Consider the following 15,237-nt stretch of genomic DNA (forward strand, 5'->3'; position numbering starts at 1 on the left):
TTGCTGCAGAGAGCAATTTTCCCATAGAGTTTTCTCATTACTAAAACAAGAAAAAGTCTTTTGTAGTCATCTCCTGGGAGCTGGAATTATCAGTTATTTTGAAGTTATAACATAATATTTAGTGATATAAACAAAATTACATTATGTTTCCACTTTCCATGCAGCCAAACTCCTCCGCTCTCCTACGGAGACCCCAGAAATAAACTCCAGTCTATGGTATTATGTTTTCTACCTTATTGAAACCGTTCCAATAAAATGAAAATATAATTTCCAAGACTTTTACCTCTTCTGTCAGTGGGATATGATCGACATGAAATTGCCTGTAAGAGTCCTCTCACTTATGATTTAACGGGGATAGTTTTCAAGTTTTGGTAATCAAGTAGTACTCATAGGAATTACAGTAAATAACATTACTCATATACAATCTAAAAATAGAGCTGGGATAGAAATACAATATTAATAAATCTAGTATGTGTTTTGGCAGTTATTTTAAATTGTTGTTTTCATTATAACTATTATTATTGCTGATCTAACTATATATAGCTAAATTTTATTTGTACTTTATAAGAAGAAACACAATACAAAATGATGTAATCAAATACAACATTGTAATTGTGTAAATGCGGTAGTGTAAAAGTGTTATTTTAATGGCTCTTACATTTTTGGCTAGTGGTAAGATATTTGCTTTGTACCTGGGAGAAATACAGTATTACAGGATAAATGAGTGAAAAAATATGTTTTTCAAAAACATTGAAACTATATTTTTTTTCTGAACAAAACAAAGTGATTGGCATTTTATGTCACAATTTTTTATATATCACACACACACACACACACATATATGTTTAAGGGTAACTGGCTGTTGTATAGGGTGATGTTAGAGACTAGAGGGACAAACATATTTTTGAGGGATATATTTAATATATTTTTTTAATTCATTCAGGCTTTTTATTTTCTATGTATTTTTAACTCTATGAAACTCAAATTTAATTTTTAAGTTTATTTTTTTACATTCAACTTTACCACTTAATCTAGGGCTGCTGTGCAGTTCCAGTTACAAGTGAAATCTGTAATTCTAACTCAGACGGCCACTGTATATATATATATATATATATATATATATATACACACACACATACTGAGCATTACTGTAAGCCTTACCTCTGCTACGTGATAACGTGTAGTTTACATGTATGAGCAAAACAGACAGACTGATCGATATGAGCCAGGTATATTGTCTGGGAACAGCCGCTTTATTGTTGCAATCTAATTTGGTCCGTTACAGTACGATCCTTTTGCCCTAATCAGTAGCATCGCTTTATCGCATAGCAACCGGTTAACGCACAGTTAACCCTATGCTAATCTCTTGAGGGTACCCAGAGATAGTTGAGGATCAGTCCATTATGAACACATTTTCTTGCATTGTTCACCTTCATATACTTTGTAATGTATTATTGTATACAATCATGTAAAAGATCATGTAAAATTGTATTATTTGCACTATATGCATCTATTGCACACCTGTAACTGACTATGTCTCTAATTACCTATGTCACTTCCAGGGAGTGTATATATACTCCATTTGTAACACTCACATGTATGCTTGAAAATAGCTCCATTGACGAGCTGAAACGTCACACCTGTCACAACGGGTGAATAAAACACCTTGACTGTAATGGAGTGCTGCCTCGCTTTCTGCTGTTGTGAAGTATTTTTGTTAACCCTGGAGTCTGGATTCGGAGGCTTGCACCCACACCGGAATTTATTCCATACACAGTGCTGCTCCACTCGACAATTTTCATTGTTTTATATATATATATATATATATATATATATATATATATATATATATATAATTTAGAGAAAGCTTTGTATTTGCTTACCTGTTGGACCTTTCACTTAATGAAATATCATTTAATTCACATAGAATTTATCAGATGTTAAAATAAACAACATGAATGCATTTTAAACTTTGCTTTCTTTCTAATTTGACAATAGCTGATTCATATTCACTGCATGGAACCTGCTTTGCAAAGAAAAAAAAACAACTAAAAAATAAACATAAAAGATTAATACAAAAAACTTACAAATTGCAAATCACATAACAAATATGTTCCAAATAAATGCCATTATTCCAAACAATTAACAATTTTATTACAAATATTTAAATATATAAATTCAAATATTTATTTTAGAAAATCTTAAAAATCCATTTTGATTTCTGTTTTCAAAATAGCTATGATTTTCAATTCATTTTTATGTTTGCTATATGAAGTTAACCCATCTTTACAATTTTTATTAACAAGATTTTCAGTTTGGAAAAAGTAAAACCTTGCCTCTAAGGCTACCTTAAATAAGGTGCTCCTTATAGTGACTTTCAAGAAGCCTAGCGATATTACATGGGAGCTAAAACATATCTCTACACAGTACTGATAAGAAACAACGATTCCTGAAAAAAAAAAAGTGTTTATAGTTGGAGTTGGGTGTCTAATACCTATTTTCCCAAGACAGTTCACTTGCATTCCTGAAAGTCAGCATTGATAGACAGGAAACTGCCTTATTTATGATAGTAATCAAGACAAATTTTTTTTCCGCCCTCCCCTGCAACCTATGTGCATCGACCTTACATGCATTAAGAAATAAAAATAAAACTGCAGAATGACTTATTTCTTTTATCAAGATATTATTGTAGCTTAGCCATCCTTTGTCTTTCTGAAAATATATTAGCCATGTAACATCCGTGGCTACTCGGGCTTCAGCACTATCCTCTGCCCGTAAAGTACATTTGAGGATGCACTGATGATTATAATTTTGTTCTTCATATGTTCTGAACTAACTCATCTGCACACTTTCATTCCTGGCTGACATTATTGAATTCCACCATAATTGTATGTCTCCTGTTGACTTTACTCCAGGTTGTTAACAGTTAAGTTTGCAGAGAAGGACAGATTCTTCCTTCACTCAGACTTCTCCCCTGCTAATCTTCTTTGTCTGGATGGCAGTGAACTGATCCAATAAGTTCTGGATCTGGACACTGACATCTCATTTAAGGTTTGCCTGCCATTTCACCTGTGATTGCTGTAAGTATTATTTGGATCTTGTTGTTATTTACCTTGACTACTGTATTTTGGATGCCTTTACTCTTTGCCTATTTTCTGTCCACCCATTTCAGGTAACCCTATTGATTCTTCAATACTTTGTCATCTTTGTTCTGACCTCTGTCTTTCAACCATATTTGTATTATACAGATATATGAAAAGAATATTTACTAGTTGTTATATACTACTTAGGATAGGCTGGGCAATTAGGTTAGAACAGCTGAGAAGGAGCCTTTTAGCCTTACGGTTCACCGTCTTTTCTCTTCTTCCACTCCATCCTAGGTATTCCCTCTCTGCATTACAAGTTACATATTTAAAAGGAAATTAGGGCAATAATTCGCTTGTTATAGAAAATAGTCTAAAGATTTCAAATACAATTAATTATAATATTAAATATAAAGGCAGTTAGTATAGTTCTTCCACATGTGCCCCGTGGTGAAGCATTAGCTTAGACAAAACATGATCTGTGGGTTTTTTTGGCAAGGTAAGCTAATTGACTATATTTTCAGTCTACCTTTCAGCACTTCTTGCAGACCTCCATTTGTAAACAGAATATCTATAATTGATAAGATTCTCTAGAGAAGTGCTTTCCCGTAAGGCCTCTACTTCATTATTTTATGGCTTTGATGAATCACAAAATGTATATTACCAACTTAAAGGGGTTTTATCATCCCACAAATAAATAAAAAATGTATCTTATCTCCTATACACTGAGGATTAGTGTCTGAGGATTAAACCCCTAGTGATGAGGTCACTGAATTTCCTACATAAATGAAATAGTAGAGATCATGCAAAAATTCTATTTTATATACTTCTATTGGCTCATTGAGAGCTGTACTTGGCACACTCCATCGGCCCAACGAAAACTACTTAGTCCACACAGTGGTTAAGCCCTCAGTGGTCCCTAAGTTCTATTCATGTTAAAAAAAAATCTATAATGTTGACATTTATTTTTGTTTTCCAAAAATGTTCATGTAATTTAAAGTTGTATGCATTTGAGATTGTGTCAAGTAACTTATATGTCTTACTTACCCTAAAGAAGCAATAATATGTAGCATGTAGGCACCCAGCGTATCCCCCCTTCCCAATAATGCCATGTATCTATTATTTGTAAGTATATTTTCTTAATAAAATAAAGAAAGAAGATATTTTGAAAACTGTTGAGCGACATCAGTTCTTCTGACAATATTCTTGTTGCTACTATAAACCAGTTCTATTCACTCATAAAATTCACTTATTGATGCTTCACGCAGAAATAGGACCTGCTATATAATTTGTGGCATTGCTGCTAGGCGCATTCACCATGTAGTGAGACATATTGCATGACCTTTACTAATAGATGTCAATAGGATCATGAATTAGACAAACATATTTGGTAAAACATATTGGTGGCCCTACAAATATGATTTTGTGTATGAGGCCTTAATTGTGGACAGCAGGCCTCTAGAAAGAAGTACAGATATGAGGCAATAACACAGAGAGGCACTTTGACAGTGCTATTTTCTTATTGTTCTAGCAATAGAAGGCACATGTTGTAGAATAAGAAATGAGAATGTATGGCAGGAGCTAGTAATGAGTGTTTTAAGCTATGAGAAAATGATATACTTACTATCCTGCATGTGAAACCTTTCAAGGCTTTTAATAATAATCTAGTAGTACAAAGAGAAGTCATGGTCCATTACAAGCAAAGAAATAAAGCTACTTTTTAAACTCACATTCTTTTCATTAATATTGCCAAAACATGCTTTGACTTTTTAATATATCGAAAATTCATGCTTAAAGGGGTTCTCAGGAGGTGGAAAAACATGGCTGCAGTCTTCCAAAAACAGCGCCACACCTGACCATGGTTCCTGCCAGTACTGCAGCTCAGCTGTATAGAAATGAATGGAGCTTAGTTGCAATACCACACACTACCCATGGTCAGGTGAGGCGCTGTTTTTGGAAGACTGCAGCCATGTTTTTCCACCTCCAGAGAACCCCTTTAAGGATCAAATCAAGGTCTTCTGTATTCTTCAATTGCAATAAAATATCCCAAACTGTAAATGCTTTTCCGAATAATTTTTCAAATAAAATTAAGACAATAAACAAAATAAAAGATCTCATTCTAGATTTGAAGGTTTTTCTAAGGCAGCCTTCATTCTTAAATATCTGTCAAATGTAAAGACGGCAGAACAGTAATATTCCTGTACATATTTATCATTTTCATATATAAATGTCTGTACCACATGATCAGAGGCTAACAGTAAAAAAAGTTGGAGAGTCAGGAGAATTTATACTAGATGGCTGTCTTCTACAAGCCCCATAATGCCTTACATGTGCCTCTTTGTGCCTTGTGGATAAAATCTATGCCGAGCTCTCTGTAAAAACAGTAGAAAGCCTAGATGAAGAGAATGTAACACAACATTGTATATCACTGCATTGAACAGGGAGTATAGATGGCATAAACATTGTGTTGCCAAAATTCTGATGAATTTGGATTTATGGAAGGTTGAAGTCATTAACTCTGCAGAGAAGCTTGAAACTGTGCCATTATTCAATAGGTTAATACACAATGGTCCCGAATCACTTAGGCTTCAAGCCCATGTAAAGTATCAAATATGATGCTTTTAATAGCTTAATGGAAGAAGGATGTTTGTCTGGTGATAACAATTGCAGACATGAACACTCCAGTAACAATAATTAGCTGTTTCATGAAAAAGTGGTTACATAAGACCATAAGGTGTGATTTTGGGCATAATAGAGTTTTTAATGTAAATTAAACTGTCAACCAACTGTCCATGGCTCAAATTAAGAATATGTCCAAGTTTTTACATCTTCTATGCAGAGGATATTTAAACTGAGGCCAATATTCATGTCCTTAGTTTATCACTAATCATTGGTAATTGGTATTTGGGAAATGGCAAGAGCCCTTAGGCAATGACCTACAGTAATAACAATTTTTTTTAGGCTGTTCGAATTTATTCCCCACAAAACTTTCTGCTTTTTAATACCTATAGCCAGATGTTTCAATGCTGAACTGTCAGTCTAGGCATTTCATAGCTTTAAATCCTTACTGACAAATAGATCATGTTTATGCAGTGTTAACCTTACTTGTTTGAGGCTTTAGTTATTCACCAACAGTATGTATCAGTTTCTGAGCCAGATTTCTACTGAGGGTAGCCAATTCTTTACTAATAGATCTTTTGTGTTGCTCACAATTTGTGTTTGTCTGCATACATTTTAGAGATTGAGATTTGGGGAAATTCCTGGCCATAGACCCCAAATATCAATATTTTGTTTACCGGGTCACCTAGTAAATACTTTATCTTTGAACTTAGTAGGGAAAAGCTTCAGGGAATCGGGAGAAAAAGATAACAACCCATAATCATCATCTATTCCTTGGTACTCCTCTTATTGAGCCTAAGGGTGTGATACAGAAACTTTTTACTAAAAATTGAGGATTTTTACCCTCTAATTGTTTCTTAACAATTAGAGGGTAACATTTTTCTAATTGTTTCTTAACAATTAGAGGGTAACAATAACTTTTCTATATTTTTCTACTTAAAGGGGTATTCCCATGAAGACCAGTTTCTTATATGTACTCAGGATAATTCAATTCTCTATACATTCTCTAGTTCACTGTTTTAACAAAAATTTAGTATTTCACAGATATAAGTCCAATCTGTCTCTATCAGTCCTGCTGTACACAATTGCAGTTGCCCATTGACAAAACCCTGTACATTCTGACTTTAGGATCAAGCCTCCATTTTGAATTCCTGTGTGACAGCCATGCTTGCTGAGTTTCTTTGTCTTTCTGCCCTGAGCCTGTAGCCACGCCCCCTGCACAGAGGTCTCCCTACCATATACATTCATATATGCAAATCCAAATTACAAAGAAATAAGTGATCCGGGGGAAGGGGGAGACAGGCACATATCTGTGAGAACAGAGAGGTAGCAGAGCTGGCAGCGTAAAAGTTTGTCAGCCTTTGTCTGTCAGCCTCTGTGAAATAGGTATCTCATGCATCTCATGCCTCTCTGATCTGTCTCATCTTTCTATGTGTCAGTGTGTTAGTACTATGTCAGAAGCCAGATGAAAGTGTATATACACCTAGACCCTCATAATCTAACCACATTGTCAACCCACAGAACAAGATGGACCGTTATGTATCAACTTTGAAAGTCCCCGCCCACACTCTGGGATTTTGCACTGAGCAGCCTAGGGGGTGATCGGAGATAACACAGAGTAAAATAGTAAAGTAAGGGGTTAAAATGATCTTTATTGTGTTAACATCACTAGGGATTGAGATGGGAGAATTTTCTTCCGTGTGAAAACCCCTATAAGGTCTGAGCATTTTATTAAATTATACATCAATTCACCCCTAAAACGAATCAGATAGTTTTTAAATTTTAAGGTCTGACATCGGTAAAACTTTCCCCTCCAAACTGAACTTTTAATGACATTTTCACACAAAAAAATTGCACAATTTCTCAAAATGTTAAATATATTTTTATCTAATTGTCCTAAAAATATTTAGGATTGAGAATATGATATTTTGTATTTCATCAGTTGTTTTCACTGTAGTTTTTAAAAGTATTAAAATTGTGTGGTGAGTGAAATAGCGAAAAAAAAAAAAATACAGAAGTTTGTCCATGCATATAAACATATTTTCATTATTTTCTACCTGGTTGTAGTCCTGAGATCATAGTTTATTTGGTTGAAAAAAGACACATGTGCATCAAGTTCAACCAAGGGAGGGAAGGAAGGAAAGGGATATAACCGTCAATGTTAGATGTAAAATGGCATCTAGACCCTTCTTAAAGCTCTCTGCTGTCCCTGCTGTGACCAGCGCCTGAGGCAGGCTATTCCACAGATTGGCAGTTCTCATAGTAAAAAGCCCTGTGGCCTCTGGTGATTAATCCTTGTTTTCTCCAGATGGAGACAGTGCCCCATTGTCTTTTTATTTGATTTAATCTGGAAAAAACTTGCCACCATATTTTTTGTATGGACCATTCATATATTTATATCAATTAATCATGTCCCCTCTTAGTCGTCTAGCATTAGAGCATGACTAAACTCTAGGTGAGAATAAATACAACATAAGATGCTGCATAGAGCACTGTACAACAGAACACTGGTCTCGGAAGCTACCTAATAGGTTTATTTACAGCACTTGAAAACATTTAGTAATTTTTAGTAATGTTTTTTTTTCAGCTTAGTGGAATAGTCAGCCCATTGGGTAATTCATCAAACATAGTACAAGTAATTTAATTATTTTCTGTAGAAAGCTGCACTTTTGGTCATCAGAGTATCCAATTTCCACACATCATTTTAGAACAATATTGATGACTAAAGTGCTCATTGTGAAACAACGGTAGCAGATGGGCAGAACTTGGCCTCTGGAAAGTGCCAAGTATTTTACTAAATAAATAATAACATGCAGAGGTTGTTTAAAGAGTCTCATAACTGCATATTGATAATATCTTCTAGCAGTTTAATTGTTCATTTCCATTTCCCATTCAGCCATCAACTCTTAAATATTAGATCGACTATATGTGTCTTCCCAGATGTGACTATAATCATTGCTTGGAAAATTCCCATTACTGTAAAGTTACTTAACCTTTTTTTGTTACCTTACATTATTTTACTAATTATGGGAACCCAGAATAGCCACTGGTTCTTAAATACCTACCATAATAAATGCATTTTTTTTTACGGGAGGATGTCTTTATAGTATAATTTGAACGCGAATGTACCTACATTGCAGAAGGGTATGATAAAAGTTACAACAGTTGGTAAGGATACATATTTACACCATACTATTACAGCTGTGCACTTGGAAACGTCTCCGAGGATGTTGCTAGTTGCTAAAAGATTACTCTCTATTTCTTGGCATAGAATAAATTCTACAAACCAGAACATGTTTCAAGCAAATGCCAAGCAATTGACAGATGATTAAGTGTTAATATACAAATATTAGCTACGTAGTCATGGTCTACATTAACAACTGTAATCTCAAAGCCTGCCAGTATCTTTTGCTACTAATATAAGAATATACATCCTAGAAATGATGAAAGGGAATCTCCAGGAGTATCTGACAATGCAGTTCTTATACATTTTTTAGTAACCTATTCTCAGCCAACATCAACTTTTTTACACCAATAAAACGTTAATAGTTTTGTTGAGAATCCACTACATCATTACTGTGTATTCTTATTATTGGCTTCAGCTGCCATACAAGTCTAGAACATAATTATTTATTAACGTGATGTTATATAATGGACCCCACAAAGCATATCTCTTCTGCCGAGACAACATTCCCCCGCTGCATTGTTAAGAAGGAAAAATATGTTTAGTGCTACTGTGTTTTCTAGCCCATATTTTGTATCTACTGAGCAGCTCGCAGCATAAAAGGAATAAATTTAGAGTCCTACTAGCAACTGCACAAGTTGTAATAGCCAGGATGCCTGGCGTCATTCCAAATTGTAGACCTTAATTGTGTTCAATGAATTAAGATAGAAGATGAACATAAGCTTAGATACTTTATCAGCCCCCAGTAGTACTAAGTAGCCAAAAACATGACAATAAAATTGCAGTATATTATCAAACCAAATTATTATGTTTAGTCTTTTAAAGGCTTGTTGAAAAGATAAATTAACCCCTTAGGGGCACGTTTTTTAAAAATTATCAATGGAGCCATATGAGGGCTAGTTTTCTGCAGGTGACATTTTGATCACTATAAAAAAAAAAGAATTGGGTGCAAAATAAAAAAAGCTTTTTTTCAGACATTTTTCGTTATTCTACTACAGTGTTCAATATTTATGATAATTATTTTTACATTTTAACGGATCAGGCATTGTAGGATGCGGAGATGCATAACATGTGGCTGATTTTGTGTATTTATATTTGCATTTGTGAGAATGGGAGTTGATTGGCTTTGGCAAACTTTCAAAGTGTTTACTATATTGGTTGTCTTAGCAACTGATTGTCATCGCCCTATGACATCACAGTGGGTGACATTCATGGACAGCATCACAGTGGTGGTACTAATTACAGGTGTTAACATGGGGTATATAAAAGAATTTGTAATTTCAGCTCAAGATGTAAGTAGAGGCACATTTCCCAGTAGTGCACAAGAGAGGGGAAAAGGAGATCAAAATTGACTTTAAAAAACTATTAAAAACTAGTTAAAAGATCTTGAATTTTAGAAATGCATTAATAGTAGCAAAACAAAGGATACATGTTATGGACCAATGCGATTTGAACTATAAAAATGACTAGTTCTTAATCACGGTCTGACTGGCAACTAGTGTCAGGAGGTAGGAGATACACCACACAGCCACAGGAGCCTGTAGGAATAACAGGTGTTTTTGCTACATTTAATGGATTAATAAAATTCAATATCTTTTAACTATTTTTTGATGGCTGGAGGAAAGCTTTTTGGGTGTACCATACAGCAGTCACCCTCCCATGAGCCCTCTCCATAAAGATTCAATGTCAGAAAGTTGTACACAAACTGGTTTTTGTTAACCCCTTCACAACCGCTATACGGCTATATATGTGGTATTTGCACATGCCCTGTGGAGATACCAAGTATATATACACACCATGACAGTATCTGGTGTTTTGAGTAATTTAAGGCACAATTTTGCAAAGTTCTGAGGCAGGCTGCAACATTTACCTCAAAGGAAAAAGGGAAATACACATCAATGGCAAGTACCACAGTCGCAAATAAACCTGCCGAAGTTGCTCAGAAAATGGCATCGAATTTAAACTATATTTATCTGTAAAGATTTCTCAAAAAGAAGAAATAACTTATCCTTAAAGGGGTAATCCAACTTAGCAGACGGGCTGGGTAGGGCTGATAAAAACAATAAAGCTTTGCTTACCTCTTCTGGTGCTCCTGGTCTCCTGTGTGGTGGTCCATCAGAGTCATGACCCTGTTTGCTTACAGTGGTACCACAATTTTATATAATGCCCCTTTTCTATTGCCACCACTTCATAATCCTCCCTTTATGTTGAACACCCAGTGTATACCCCCTTTTTGGTAGCACCTCTTTTTTTTTAAAGAAATCAAGTATCCACCTTTCCACAATACCCAGAAGCACTCCTCATTTTCTTTCTACTGTTGTCATCCCCAGCACATTGGGGCAGATTTATCAAACTGTCTGAAAGTCTGAATAGTTACCCATGGCAACCAATCACAGCTCCCCTTTAAAATATTCATGAGCACTGGTAAAATGAAATCTTTGCTGTGATTGGTTGACTTTCAGACAGCTTGATAAATCTGCCCCATTGTGTCTTCTGGTGATGTGGGGAGACAGTTCACTGCTTTACCATTATACAGCAATGATCAAAGCCTGGATCTTGGGCCACAGCCCAGCAATTTGGATCGACTGATCTATGCAGTATCTAATTTTAGACAATTTAGATCTACATTACCATATACAAATTTCATTGGAATAATAGTAGAGTGTCAATTTTCACAACAGCTGGAAAATATCATCATTTATATTTAGTCAAAACATTTGTGTGTGTCTTTTATTTTTCTGGGTTTTGAACTTGTTTCAGTTATTTTAGAAGGTGATATGTCAGGCATGTGTGTCTGTTGTTTTCTTGTACCCTTTTTAAAAAGAAGTCTGGAGTTTATTTTAAAAAAAATCACAATTTTAACATCATGTGTGTTAAAATTGTGATTTTTTTAATATTTTCACATTGGATTTTGAGAAAATATCAGGATCAAAACTAAAAAATTATTGCAAGTCTAACTTTATAGGCAAGTGGAATTGACATAAAGTGAAAAAGCAAATATAAGAGAGAAAAAAAGAGAAAAACCTAAGATAAATGACATTCAAGGACAGCTACTTGTAGGACCTCTACTGCCCTTATGGTGGTCTAATGCAGAAATAAGATGGTTTGCATAATTATTGTCATCCCATCTTGAATTCTTCCACTGATTATATTATAATCTAGGCTTGGTAATATAAGTAAATTATTATTAGTTCTCCCATCCTAGTGGATCAGAATTCTGCATAATGTAATCACAAGTGGAGTAAGGTCACTGTAGTCAAACTCATCCCTATTAAAATGCATCAGGAAATTGAATAGACGTTCTACAGGTGCATTGTTTTTAATTTACAGGCAGTGTTTGTTTTAATATATTGGTGTGATTATGTCATGCATTGTAATTTCACCATCAAAACGTTATTAGAAGAACAGTAACTTCACAACACAAAATCCATAAGGGGAAATATTGCAATACAAATGAGTAGGATAATGAATGCTGATGCTCAACGAAGATAAAACGCTTCATTCATAAATATAAATGGGGCTCATTTGCATACATATTTTTAGTCTGAAAACAGTAGGGCTCAACACAGCCTAACATTTATAATGCATCTATTATTTGCATAAAGCACAAGGCATTAGTGATCTTTCTGTCAGTTTTTTAACCTTCATGTTGTGTATTGGGAAATACATCTGTGAGCTTACCTCAATACAACACAATTAGGAGCCAGCCTTCATCCCTTAACATGACCATTACAGGTCAATAAGTGAGGGGAGAATGCACTTCACTCAAGTCATTTTTCATGCACAAAATGTCAATACTATTTCTTCCTAAGCCGTTGTAAAAATGTACATTCTTCAATTAGTCTAATTGAATCCTCGTATAGTCATGTACTTCTAAATTGTAAATCACCCCTGTGGGATGCTGCGTAGGTGAAATTGAGTATCATTTATATTGTTTTCCATCTCTTACCTTGGTCCTTATCTTCAGGAGTCAATAGCCAAATTATGGCGTCAGCAAGGAAAGCCCTGTCATAAATTCTATATTGATCAATGGTAAGTAAGTTACAGAGGTGATATATTGTATTACTGGAGGCATTCATCTATTGTATCATGATGCTGGATAGAAACACACTATTTCTATATATTGATGACCAAATGTATAATACAAAGTTTTGCTGTCCTATAGATTATTTATTTCTTTTTATCTTGGCTTTACATATGCAGAAATGGCACAGGTTGACCCACTTTTTTAATAATTAAAAAAAAAAAATGTGTGACTGCCACTAGATGATATTACTATGTGACTACTATGTGACCTAGTGGTTTTATTGAGCACCATCTCAACTATTTTGTCATTATGCTAACAATTGTTTTTTTTAGAAATTCTGGTCCTTAATTAAATCCAAGCAAAGATAAGGGTAGGCACAACTACTGTAGGTGATGCACTTAATAAGTTAATCAACTGAGCTTCATTTAAGTTAATTAAATATTTACTAATACATACACATACACTGATACAAAATCATGTTCTTAACATTTTGTACCATGTTTTTCAGGATATATTGTACACATCTGCAGCTTAATATTTTGATGACAGTAGTTGGCGCCTGGCTTACCTATACCCTACTTGAATATAAATTTGCGGTAAATCATTACTTACAATTTGATGCTTTTTGGCATTATATGGTAGACTGAGAGGGGATGGCATAGTCAAAGAACTAGAAGGATCTGAAAAGCTTTTGCCACATACAGCAGACCTCTCTGATTTTCCGACTTTACCCTCCCCTAAAACTTCTATTCTAAAAGCATGATGTCCCTCAAAAGTTACATCACTTTATTGATTTCTTAAATTATATGAGAAACAATGGGGGTTTGTATTAGCACTGTCACATTGTGTGCCTCTCTTAATATTCTCCCTGGCAGGACACAGCATGCCATAGTTACTAAGAGTTCCGAGAATTGCAGTAATTCATGTAATAAATGGTGCACCAACCAACAACAAGTTGAGGGAGAATGGCACGAGGGGTAAAAATTGGAATGTAAGGCATGATATTTGGCCCTCAATGAATTCATACCCAACAAATATACCAGACAACCAGGCAATAAAATATATGTAAGTACTTGGAGGTGATCATTGCAACCAATATGAACCAGTAGTTTCATATGATCCTGAAAAGTGAGTCCGTTGCAATTATTTTCTAATATACAATCAAATAATTGGGATATGATCATATCAAACATCACTAACATTATTTGTTAATAATTTATTATAGAGGTCAATTTGACTATGAGAAACTCTAACTATAAATGTCTTAATAAGGAAACAAATGCAGAGAAAAATAATCGCAGCAAGAGATATAAATGTTAAAAGTGGTGATCGTTAGAAATATCAACTCTAACAATAGCAAATATTGCTCATTAATTTCATTTGCATCTGAAGCCAGGGCAATGTCACAAGGGTGGCTTTAAACTCCCAGTAATAAGCTTATTTTTAACAAAGATCTATAACGGAAAGGTCAATATGTTTTTCACTTAAAAATAATTACTCATTAAAAATAGTCATTGTTTACAAAAATTTATGTAAATAACAAATCAATGTTCTTTACAATGTCACATGTAGTATTTAGCAGCATTAATTGTAATGGAAGATGTCACACGTTATTGCACATATATACAGCAGCATCAGTACAACTGTATGCAGCACCTATGCAACCCATATTTTATATGTTCCTATAGACTTCTATAGGGGTAAAGTAGAAATAAAGTAGAAAATAGTACATGCTCTATATTACGGTAATATGGTACTGTACTGTATTGCCCATTGAATTGAATGGGGCTGAATGCTACACGTATATACAACCATTTTCATATGTTGGCATGACTGCAGCCTTAATCAAATTCTCCTATAATGGAACACTGAGACATTGATTTCAACAGTGTTATCTCTGCATTGTGAAGCTCCACATCCTCTTGTAGTGAATATGTCTGTGAATGGCATGTTACAGTTTTCTAATGCATAATCTAGTACATCAGTCATGATGTCAGATCTTTCAATTACAGGGGTCAGAAATGTCTGGCACTCTGGCTGTTGGGAAACCACAACTCCCATCATGGTTGTAGGTTGGGGGTCATCATGCTGAAGGTTACTGATCTCTGGTCTGTGTTTTTACGCGGTTAGATTCTACAAATAAAAAAAATATGATGTTATTGTTATACACTGATAAATTAATACTTAGCAGTTCAACCTTCAAAAAAGATCAAATAACATTATAAAATACACAATAAATCAAAGCATTGTCAAAATCTTGATAGTCAAGCTCTTTAAATAAAACATTAGACAAAGTCGGAAATCCAGCAGCTGAATCACCAATA

General features: G+C 34.5%; 1 protein-coding gene across 1 annotated transcript in view; it reads left to right on the forward strand.

The window, feature by feature from the left end:
- Positions 1–15,237, forward strand: part of CNTNAP2 (contactin associated protein 2) — a 1,040,519-nt gene that overhangs the window by 38,983 nt on the left and 986,299 nt on the right. The gene's annotated exons all lie outside the window — the stretch shown is intronic.

Source organism: Engystomops pustulosus, chromosome 5, assembly GCF_040894005.1.
Source record: "Engystomops pustulosus chromosome 5, aEngPut4.maternal, whole genome shotgun sequence".
NCBI lineage: Eukaryota > Metazoa > Chordata > Amphibia > Anura > Leptodactylidae > Engystomops > Engystomops pustulosus.